General features: G+C 49.2%; 1 long non-coding RNA gene across 1 annotated transcript; it reads right to left on the bottom strand.

Moving 5' to 3' along the window:
- Nucleotides 1-264: 264 nt before the first annotated feature.
- Nucleotides 265-8,976, bottom strand: LOC308354423. The gene is made up of 5 exons (XR_013967861.1): nt 8,669-8,976; nt 7,991-8,015; nt 5,161-5,214; nt 1,424-1,523; nt 265-956 (listed from the first exon to the last, which is right to left on the bottom strand). It is a non-coding gene; the product is annotated as an uncharacterized lncRNA (long non-coding RNA).
- Nucleotides 8,977-11,979: the final 3,003 nt, after the last annotated feature.

The following is an 11,979-nucleotide window of genomic DNA, read 5'->3' as shown; positions in this document are numbered from 1 at the left end:
AGACAAGAGAACTTCTGGGACCAGACCCGTGCTGGAGCAATCTCGAGAGTGGAAATGGACGGGCAGATTGGCATGTCCAGAAGCACCCAAATCAGAAAAACCCCAGTGTGGGGAGTACCTGGGCCAGAAGCAGACTTCACAGGGTTTCCTTCTAGCAGGGGGTTCCTAGTATACCTGACTCAGCCCAGCTCCTTGCCTGGACAATTCAGGGTTTGTTGACACTATTCAGTGGTGCTGTCAGCATATAAATGAAAACCAACCACATGACAACAAGTAAAGGGGATTTATTCAGAACTTGCTAGAGCATGGGAGTCAGCCACTATCACTTGCATGTAGGCAGAGATTCAAAGGCAGCAGAGGAGTAGGGAAACTTTGTAGGGCCAGAAGGAAAGCCTTCAGAGATGCCCTGATTAGAGCCTCTTGACATAAGGAAGCTACAGTCAGCGGTCTAGAAGCAGGACATCCCATGTCTTTGTCAGGGCTATTGTATCTGTGGGGTCTCAGGTGGAAGTAGGGAGAAAAACCAGGCACAGTTTCAGTTACAAATCATGTCTTGGTCCTTCGGGGCCAATTGCTACAGGGCTTATTGGTTAGCTTTCTGGGCTGGATGCCCCAGATAGTGGTCTGATGCCTTCCAAGGCAAAAACTGTAGGTACTGGGTTGGTTTCCTGGGCTGCACACTTCAGGCCAGAGTCCCTATTTTTCTATATGGTCAAGGCACTGCCCGTTTGGGTCTTCCATGTGTCTGTCCCCCATTTTGGTCCTTGTCTCACTTGGGAGAGGTTGGCCCATTCTGAGAAGACCAGAGATCCCACACTTCACTGCTGGACATGGTCTAGTCATCTTCATAGGCAACTGTATTGGAAGATCTTCTTGACCATGCATGTGATGAGAGAACATCTGTAGAGATGCTTGTAAGACTCTGGCTAGAACGCAGTGGACCAGCACTCTGACCACTATGAAGACAAACAAAACAAACAAGACCATGTTAAGAGTCTATATAGGGTGCTTCCAAACCAGGAACCCCTATTGTCCAACCCAGGCCAAAAGCACCAATCCCCTAAGCCATGAGGATCAACCTTAATGCCAAACAGCTTCTTCCTTAAGGCATTTCAGAGCCTGTTCTACCTGTCTTACTTGATGGGGCCAAACACAGATACCACTACATCCTGCCCACAAGAAATCTATGGCAATGGCACAAAAATCACTATGCCACCAATAGGCTGAGACTGATCCATATTCCATCTGGGACATAAATTGTATTATCAGTAAATTTTCTCAAGATTAGAGATAGGTTTCTTACAGGCTTTCTTATTTATGCCGTTTCCAATAAAGGGAACATTGTTCTAACTTGTGGCATAACTAGTAAATCCTCCAAGTCGTGTGCCTGAATAATCAAAAGTCGCCTTCTTTTGGAGCTCACCCAGGACTTGGAATTTCCAGTCTTGGTGATTCATTTCATTTGATGAAATCTGAGTTTCCCAGAAGGATTTCCCATGGGGTCCAGGGATGGATGGCACATCCTGCGGTCAGAAGCACAGAGAGGATAATAACTAACAAGGATAATAGTTAGTAAAGTGATTATAAGAAAAAAAGGAGTAAAGGGGTCATTCTGGGTGAATGGTAGCAAGCGGTTTATGGAAAATGAGAAGAAGTATTTTAACTAAGCGTATACAAAATGAAAAAAGAACTAGATGGGAGCCTTGACCCAATATCTTGTGTGTTACATGCCTGCTTTTCAAACGAACGATTTTGTCAAATCAGGTTGTCCAGAGTTGGCCCCGAAGACCCAAATCATCATGGGCGAAGTTGTGGGGAATAAGAATTGAGATTGCAAGGAAAGTACATACAGGAAGCAGACATTTTTGTTTTCTGGGAAAAGAGAGAGTTTAGGTTTAGAGGATTCCGAAGAGAAGTGGTGATGGTTGGTCAAAATAGAACATTTATATATCTCATGCCTTGAGCCCCCCAAATGGCAGGTGGCCACCTCTGAACACAGGCCCATCAATATGGACTCTCCAGCCAGTGGAAACCCAGAGAGGATACTCCCAGGACCCAATATTGACGTAGTGGGAGAACTTCAGCTGGTTTGATTGGGGACCTTCAGCTCAGTTCATCCCGGCGGATGACAGTCTGCTGAGATCATCAGTCTCCCTGGTCTGTAAGGCTGACTCAGACAAGATCCACAAGAGCCTATACATGGTTCCAAGCTCTGATTCTTCTTTTTATGACTCACAACAGTTTTGCACAGCACAACACAACATTGGAACCAAAAGGACAGCATGAGCAGACAAAAAGGAATGGTCTGATTCCACCAAGGAGGCCAAAAAAAATGGGACCCCAAAACAAGGCCCAGGTGCCAGCCTGAGTATGAACAGCCTAGGAACTCACTGCAAGAGAGCAAATTTCAGATCCATTGCTCACTCACCAGGTCCTCACAGACTCGACAAGCTACAGGCAGCAAGGCCCAAGGGGCCTTGTGGGCACAACACTGGCTGGAAAGCTGTGGTTTTGAAGCAATGGCAGCTCAGACGGGGTCTCAGCGGGACCTCTGGGATGACCTGTCCGGTAAAGAAAGGCCATTCAAAGGACAACAGGCAAAGAATATCAGAGCTTGCTAGAGCAAGGGAGTCAAGCCACCATTATGTGCATTTGGCAGAGACTCAACATCAAGCAGAGGAGTGAGAACTCACACTAGTGGGGACAAGGGAACGCCTCAGCTGTGCCCGATGGGAGCCTATTGGCACAGAGAGCCTCAGTGAGCGGTCTAGAAGTGAGGCATCCTATGTGGTTGTTAGGGGTCCCTACTTGATGTTTTCTGGTCCGTCGGTCCTAGGTGGGGAGTGGGGACAAGAGTTAGGGAAGCTCTCCGATAGAACTACGGCCATTTGGGGCCCATTGTTCTGCGGGATCTGGTGCAGATTCCTGGCCTTTTGCTAGATACAGCAGCCAACCTCCTTCCAAGTCTGACATGCATACTAAGCCTGCTTGCTCGGCTGACACCAAGGACTGGGTCCTGGGTTGGTTGTGGTCAGAAACCTATCTTCATGTTCAGTCTGCCTACGGCCCATTTGTGCACTCGCTTTTTCATGCAGACTGGGGACCAGAAACCGGGAAAATACTGAGGAAGTTGTTGAGCAGGGCTGAGGAGACAGTATAGATTTGGAGATCCAAGAACATCGAGTGCCTGCGTAAGCTCACTCCTACAGGATGAGAATCGTAAAAAGCAGGAAAGAGGAAAGTAGCCAAAGCTACCAAAAGGAGGTTATCAATAAGGGAGAGGAAGGGTGCCTGGTTTCTTCAGCTGGTGAAGCGTGTGAGTCCTGATGTTAGCTGAGGCCATGGTCTCAGGGTCGTGGAGTCGAGGCCCCTGTCAGGCTCTGCACTCAGCCAGTAATCTGCCTGGGATTCTCTCTCTCCTTCTACCCTTCTCCCCCTCACGGGATCTCACTCTCTCTCAAAAGAAAATAATTCATTACCAAAAGAAAAGAAAAAGAAAGAAAAGAAAGAGTATAAAGGACTGAAAGAGGCCATAATGGCACAAGGATTGTGGATCTATCGTTCTGAGTATTCACGGTCTGCAAAATAGTCTTCTCTGGGCAGAGCGATGGTAACAGACATGGCCATGCCTTGGGAAGGGAAAGGGGACAGTCAGGGTGAGGTGAGGACTCAGGTCACTTCTCCCAGGATCATGTCCCTGACCCCAAAAGTCCATTTCTTTCCTCAGCTCTGCAGTCCCCCCATCTCACCAGCCCCAGAACCATGATCCCCTTAACCCACTGATAATGAAGGCCTCCAGGGTCTCTGGGCCTTTCTCAGCCCTCGGATTTCATAACTGGGACCTAGAAGCCATGCCCGTCAACCCATTCCTTCAAGAGGCAGCCATGGTGCTGTCCATGACTTTCTGTCCCCATGATTTCCTGCCTTCCTCTGCTCCCTCCTGCTACACTCCCTCATTCTTCCCTGAATCATGAATTTCTTCTTTCCCTTCTCCTCTCACCTCCACCAACCAGATTGTTCTCTGAAATGGCAACCGTGGAGCAATCATCGTGGGTTTACTGCCATCCTCCCTAGTCCCTCCGTTGATCAGTGAGCCGAACCAGCTAGCGTGGAGGTGGTTTCCATGGGCCTGGGTTGTGCTGGGCGTGAGGGTGACAGGCAACTGGGCAATAAAGGTACTGCCCTATGCCTGGGCTGATCATAGGCACTTGAATCCTACTTGAGTGTTACTACAGCCCATAAGTGTCCTAGCCCAGAGAAGAGATGAATGTGACAGGAGAGATCAAATGATGTGTCCAAATTCCCCTAGGCTGTCAGTGTGGGGTTCCAGGGTTCCACAGCAAGAACAGCCATATAAACACCAGCACTTGCCAGCAATCATGCCAAGCCCCCAAGCCCTGGCAGGACTGGGGCAGGCCCCCAGCAGGTTGAGGGATGGTCCAAGGGTGGTCTGTGACCATGATGTGGGGAGCAGGTCCATTGCTGTGTGGCTGGAGCAGCGGGATCAGACAGGAGCAGAGACCATGGTCCCACTTCTAGAGCCTCTGTCCTGGGCCTGGTCCTCCAGGAAACCAGCTCGTGGGACCCTCGAGCGCCAGGGTATGTGACCAACTCAGCAGCCTTCACACAGGCCTCTGGAATTCCCACCAGCCTGGGAGGGTTTCCAAAGGCTCTCACGCTTGGCAGTGAGGAACGAAGCCTCACTGCGCTATCCGAAGAGAATCTTAAATATCAAATAAGAAAAGAGGATTACAAACAGAGCCCCTTCAAAGCACAGAGGCAAGCTACTTCTTACTATTATTTCAAAAGATCCTACCATTACAGGAAAAGAACAAAACAGAGACTGAATCAGGGTGGCTCGGTCGTTTCAACGTCTGCCTTCAGCTGGGTTCCTGATCCCTGGGAGCAGGCCTGCATTAGGCTCCTGGCTGAGCCTGGAGTCACCTCCTCCCTCTCCCTCGCCCCCTCCCCGCCAATCCTTCCCTCTCTCTAAGAAATTAGATGCCTCCAAGGCTGAAAAACAGAAAGAAATCCTCTAATACATATACTTCATCTTTCTGATTTCCTACCTCCCACTCTTGGTCTACAAAGCAGCTGCTGTAACGTGCCTGTTCCCAGGAACCCTCTCCCGTTGGTTCCTACCTGAGTGTAGTTCCCTACCTGGCGAGTCTTCCTCCTCTGAGCTGGCCTCATAGATGGTCTCGAGGCTCCGTTCTATAGAGACACAAGCATGAGCAGCGGGTTGTTAGAGAGAGGGGCTCCCTTGCGCCTGCTGCGCCAGCCAAGAACAGGCTGGCTCGCCTGGCATCACCTGCTCTTCCTCCAGATCCTCAGACCTGCCCTGGGCTCCCTGGAGGCAGAGCCCTTCAACGAGACCTTGAGCACAGCTGCAAACCTTCAGCGAGAGGAAGGATGCCCCTTCCCATGGCACTTCCCTATCTCCACGGGATCACGATAGCTCTCACTTGCACACGGATCAACCCGAGATCCCAGCTGGGGTGGCAACAGTCTGGGTTAGATGGGGTCCGTGAGCAGCCCCTCTGCCAGGCTCAGAACGGGTGCCCAGGGGAGCTGTCTGTGAGGATGGAAATGTTCTGTGTTGTCAACATGCACTATGGGGCACCTGTAATTTGGTGGATGTGATGAAGGACGGGGCTGTTTAACTTGGTTTCCTCGAATTAACTCACATAGGAGCAGGCATGTCTAGCTAGGGGCAGGGACACTTCACTGTCCTCAGGAGCCCACCCTTCTCTTCCTGGTCCAGACTAGAGCCTGGGCAGGCAGTGAGCATAGTGTGGGGCCACATAGGCCCAGACAAGCTGAAGAGGGAAGTTTCTGCCCCTGAACTAGACCCTAATCCAGGCTGTATCAAGAGAGGCTGCTCAGCGCTGACCATCTGGGGGAGAAGGAATGAGGGAGATGCTGGTGGTGCCCTTGCAGTGGCGAGCAGGGGCCGGGGCTCCTGTGTCCATGAGTGGAAGCACACAGAGTTTGGGTGTGAGAACTCTCAGTTCATTTCAGAGAAACCATCAAACTGATGTCGTCTGGGCCACAAAAGGGAGGAGCAAGGAGCACCCCACCCTGGGGTCAGCTCCCATCACTTTGCTAAGCTCACCGTGCCTGGAGTCGGTTGCACATGAGTTGCATCTCATGTGCAACTAGAATGTCTACAGCTGCCACAGTCACATGGTGTGAGATCTCTTCAGCATAAATATGTCTGCAGGCCAGATAACCCTTGGCCAACAACATGTAGACAAGGACTGGTTGTCAAGTGACTTCCAGAAGCAGGTGAAAAGTAAAAACTCGCCCCTCCTAGCCCTGGGTGGTTCAGGCTGGGAACCTCTGTGTGTCCGGCCTGGTCCTGGTTCCATCCCCACTGATGTGTATCAGGTGTGGGAACAGGAGACCTGAATGCATTCTCTGCCTCTCCCTAATTTCCATGATGGAAAGTGCCTGGTTCTTCACACAGGTGGCTGGAGAAGGGGATGGAATGGGAAGCAAGCCCCTTCCCCAGGGATTTAGGAAGACGTCCGTGCAGTGCTCCCACCAGCCGTGACACTGTGACCTGCCTCGTCCCTGCTCAGGAGGAGCCGGAATGGCGTCCTCAGTGTGGGCAAGGCTGGGCCCAGGCAGTGATGCTGGACTGATTCACCTAATCTTGCAACCGTGGCGTCCCCTCCCACTCTCGCAGGGCCTGGCTGTCCTTTGAGCTTTCCCTCCGGCCCCCACCCACCATGCCCTCTACAGCTTCCCTCTGAAGATCTAGTCCAAGCCCCTAGGTTGTGCCCTCACGCTTCAATGCAGAAGGATCTGACGGAGCCAGGCCTCCTCAGAGCCTAGCTGCTGCTCTCACTTCTGTGTCGGGTCGCACCCAGCAGGCATTCCCTTCCACACTACCGTGAGACCACGATCTAGAGACGAAGGATTTCCTGAACCTGGAGCCTCCCACTTCTCAGAGTTCCTTCAGAACAGGGCGTGGCACCCATCTGCCTTTGGGGCCCCCTGCCCCAGCTCTCCCGCTAATTCGGGGAGGATTCCTTCTCAGGCTCCTTTTCTTCAGAAACAGTTTGGGAACAGAGGAGGGGCAGTTGGCGAAATGTCCCTTTAACCTGAAGAGTCTGATGGAACGTGGCCTCTGGGATTGGGGTTGGTGAGAGCCCCGTTCGGGGAAGATCAAGAACAAGGCCAAGAACTATTACTGATGCCACTCGGTGTTGAAATGTAGGGTCTCCCCTAGAAATAGAGATGGGAAAAGGATCACGAGATCCGGGGTTGAAGGGCCTCATCTCCGTGCTGGGCTCCCCAAACACAGGCACTATGACCCCGCTGCCATTCAGCACCCTCTCCAGCCTCCCTTTTCTCTGACGCCAACTGAACATCCCATGGCTCCTTCTCTTTGGTCATGATTGATCCCACTGTCTGCTCAGGGGTGAGACCCATCATTAACTGTTGGCATTCCTGACAGACTCACGGGGATTCCGAAAACGTATTTTCCTCTCAGGACCCTGGGCACACTTTCCTCCATGGTGTTGTGATTTTGTCAGATGAAACCAGATCTATTTGGCATACGATGGACTGCACACATATTTAAGTCGTACAATGCCATCAGTTCTGACATACATACACACCCAAGAGGCAAGGGGCAGGATTTTCTTATTCTTTTCCTAAATGGTAAGTTCATACCAGCAACTGTGCTATTCAGGGAGACATAAATCCTGGGAAACACACACACACACACACATAGCCACACACAAAACCACACGCCCATTCAGAATCACACCTTGTCAGTTCACACAGAGACAGAGCCCACCTCCACACACACAAACTCACTACCTGAACACTACACAGCCACTTACAAAGACATGACCGTGGTTATCCACATAGAAAACCCATTGTTTCACCACACCTCTGATCCCCATTCCAGTGGGAACCCAGCATCTGATGGTGCCCCTGACTACAGACAGCAGGAGACTGATTCCAGAATACACACCTCTTTTGCTCAGTCTGGACGGCACCTGCAGGTACAGAAAAGAGGACATGATGAGGCTCAGGTCATGTTGTACACTGTCTGACTTCATGATCTTTAGTTCTCTCAGTGACATTAGGAAACCAGAGGGAACCCAGTGTTTGGCCCCCATGGTAAGCAAACAGGACGCCTGTAGGAAATGGTTGTTCCTAGGGGATGTGTCTGCCCAGTCCACTCAGGATGGTGCCTACAAAATTCTTCATCCAAGCAGGGGAAACTGTTGCTGAGGGAAAGAATGCCACCACCGCGATTCTAAGCAGGTTTGCTGTTGCCATCGGTGAATGTCCTCTTGAATCAGATGATGGTTGGCAAGAGACAACCACTCAGCACTCTCCCCAAAAGGGAAATTATATATATGTCCTCTCCAATGTGTGTGTATGCGTATATGTGTGTGTGTATAAATATATATGTATACGAGTGTGTATATATATATATACACACACGTACACATACACACACATTCACGCACACATACAGTTGAAACATCATTTTATTTCCATATACAAGCAATTTATATTAGGAAAATGAATTTTTATTATTATGTTCAATTCACCAACATATATTATCTGATTTTCACCTGAATTTGATGAAAGAAACCAAGAAAACAATGCTTGTTCCTTGGGGAAAGATAGGCAAGCTCACCTTGGCAGTACGCCGGTCCTTCTGGACTTCGATGGTCGGGCGAGGCCACGCCCAGACTGAGCTATTGTCCACATCTAGACGGACATCAAGAATGTACCCGTCAGCACATTGGTGGTGCTTCTCAGGAATAATTTGGGGAGCGGCGCCTGGAGGGCTCAGTCCTTTCAGGATCGGCCTTCCCCTCAGGTCCTGATCTCAGGGTTGTGAGATCGAGTCCCACATGGAGGCCACTCTGCTCAGCGAGAGTCTGCTTCTCTCTCTCCCTCTGCTGCTCCCACCTGACTGTGCTCTCTCTCTCTCTCTCTCTCTCTCTCTCTCAGATAAATAAAAACTTAAAAGAAAAAGGAATAGCTCGGAGAGTATTGCTTGATATGAATGGGGGTGAGATCATGTGGGGTCATGTGGTTGGCTAGCAGGGGCTGAACTGCCCCTGTGGGGCCACCCGCGGTCAGAGGGCTAGAACATGTGCCGTGATGAGGTTTTTTTCTTTTCTCTGAGAATGTTGACATTGGCCATTGCACAGTGGCAGTGGGATCTATCTCCTGCAGAAATAGACACACTCTCTCTTGCTCTTTCCATCTCTCCCTCTCCCTGTCTGACTCTCTGTCTCTGTGTCTGTATCTGTCTTTCTGTCTCTGTCTCTCTCTGTCTCCCACACAAAAGCACCCACTCACAATCACACTGCATAGAGCCACAAAAGACACCCCAACCCAAAACCTCATGCACACAAACTCGCACTACACACACGGAACACATTGGCTTCCTAGTCCTGCAGACACAAGAGCATACTTTGTCACCTGGGAAATATGCCTGTCCCCAAACCCCCAAGAGTCCTGCCAGGAACCCCCAATCAGGGAGGCTCTCTAGACTGAAGATTGCAAGGGGGCCCCCACCTGCCTTACCAGCTAGAGTTTTTTCCCAGGAAGAGACTGAGTCCAGAATACGTACCACCTCCCTCTGTGGATGGTATTTCTGGAGGCTGCAGGTACAGAAAAGAGGACACCATGAGGCTCTGGTCATGCTGTATACTTGTCTGCCTGCACTGATCTGTAGTTCTCTGAATGACTTTAGGAAACCAGATGGAACACAGTGGTTGAGTCCAAGGCCCCAGTTGTGGGACCTGGATGCCTGTAGGAAGTTGTTTTTCCTGGGAGATGTGTCTGCCCAGTCCACTCAGGGTGGCGACTACAAAATTCTTCTTTCAAGCAGGAGAAACTCTTGCGAATGGAAAGGATCCTACCACAGCAATTCTAACGAGGTTTGCTGTTGCCAATGGTAAATGTCCTCTCGAATCAGACGATGGTGGGCAAGAAACAACCACTCAGCACTCTCCCCCAAAGGGAAATTATATATATGTCCTCTCAAATGTGTATGTGCGTGTATATATATATACACACACACACATACACACACACATACTGTTTAAAAATCATTTTAGGGGTGCCTGCGTGGCTCAGTGGGTTAAAGCTTCTGCCTTCAGCTCAGGTCATGATGCCAGGGTCCTGGGGTCGAGCCCAGCATCGGGCTCTATGCTCAGAGGGGAGCCTGCTTCCCCCTCTCTCTCTGCCTGCCTCTCTGCCTACTTGGGATCTCTGTCTGTCAAATAAATTAATAAAATCTTTAAAAATCATTTTATTTCCATGTACAAACAATTTACATTAGGAAAATGAAGTTTTTATTATGTTCAATTCACCAACATATAGTGTATAATCTGATTGTCATCTGAATTTGATGAAAGAAACCAAGAAAGCAATGCTTGCTCCTTGGGTAAAGAGAGGCAAGCTCACCTTGGCAATACTCGGGTCTTCTTTTTCTCTGATCCTGTGGCAAAGCCACGCCCAGACTGAGATGTTCTCAGACACATCTAGAAGGACATCAAGAATGTACCCGTCAGCACCTTGGTGGTGCTGTTCAAGAATAATTCAGGGAGGGGTGCCTGAATAACTCAGTCCTTTCAGCACTGGCCTTCCCCTCAGGTCATGCTCTCAGGATCCTATGATCCAGTCCCACGTGGGGCTCCCCTGCTCAGCGAGGGCCTGCTTTTTCTCTCTCCCTCTGCCCCTCCCACCTGACTTTGCGCGCTCTCTCTCTCTCTCTCTCAGATAAATAAACTCTTAAAAAAAAGTGAATAGCTCGGAGAGTATTGCTTGATATGAATGTTGGTTAAATCATGTGAGGTCATTGCTTTTCTATCAATCTATATCAGTGGATTTCTTTGTCTGCCATTGTGTGTGAAAGGGTGGATACTCAATGGGTATATATGGAAACATATCTTTTTTCTATTTTCACCAGTCTGTACCTCTGGGGTGGGCAACATGTTGAGTGAAAGCATGCTGCTGATATTTCTGTATACCTATAATTTGGGATAACAGCCAAAAGATGTCAAAGATGTAATGTAAAAGAAAATCTGTGTTTTAGTACAGAAGCTTGTATCTAGACACATTCTTTTTTTTTTTTTTTTTTAATTTTTTATTTATTTTCAGCGTAACAGTATTCATTGTTTTTTCACCACACCCAGTGCTCCATGCAATCTGTGCCCTCCCTAATACCCACCACCTGGTTCCCCCACCCTCCCACCCCGCCCCTTCAAAACCCTCAGGTTGTTTTTCAGAGTCCATAGTCTCTCATGGTTCACCTCCCCTTCCAATTTCCCTCAACTCCCTTCTCCTCTCCATCTACCCTTGTCCTCTATATTATTTGTTATGCTCCACCAATAAGTGAAACCATATGATACTTGACTTTCTCTGTTTGACTTATTTCACTCAGCATAATCTCTTCCAGTCCTGTCCATGTTGCTACAAAAGTTGGGTATTCGTCCTTTCTGATGGAGGCATAATACTCCATAGTGTATATGGACCACATCTTCCTTATCCATTCATCCGTTGAAGGGCATCTTGGTTCTTTCCACAGTTTGGCGACCGTGGCCATTGCTGCTATAAACATTGGGGTACAGATGGCCCTTCTTTTCACTACATCTGTATACAATCTCTTGAAAGCCGCTAGGACAAAGAAGCTCCTTACATACAGAGGAAAGCCCATCAGAATAACGTCAGACCTGTCCACAGAGACCTGGCAAGCCAGAAAGGGCTGGCAAGATATATTCAGGGCACTAAATGAGAAGAACATGCAGCCAAGAATACTTTATCCAGCAAGACTGACATTCAAAATGGATGGAGAGATAAAGAGTTTCCAAGACCGGCAAGGCTTGAAAGACTATGCAACCACCAAGCCAACACTGCAGGAAATATTAAGGGGGGTTCTATAAAAGAGGAAAAATCCTAAGAATAGCATTGAACAGAAATATAGAGACA

This window comes from Martes martes, assembly GCF_963455335.1.
Source record: "Martes martes genome assembly, chromosome: 13".
NCBI classification, from domain to species: Eukaryota; Metazoa; Chordata; class Mammalia; order Carnivora; family Mustelidae; genus Martes; species Martes martes.
The sequence above is the reverse complement of the archived record's forward strand: the minus strand, read 5'-3'. Positions and strand labels throughout refer to the sequence as shown.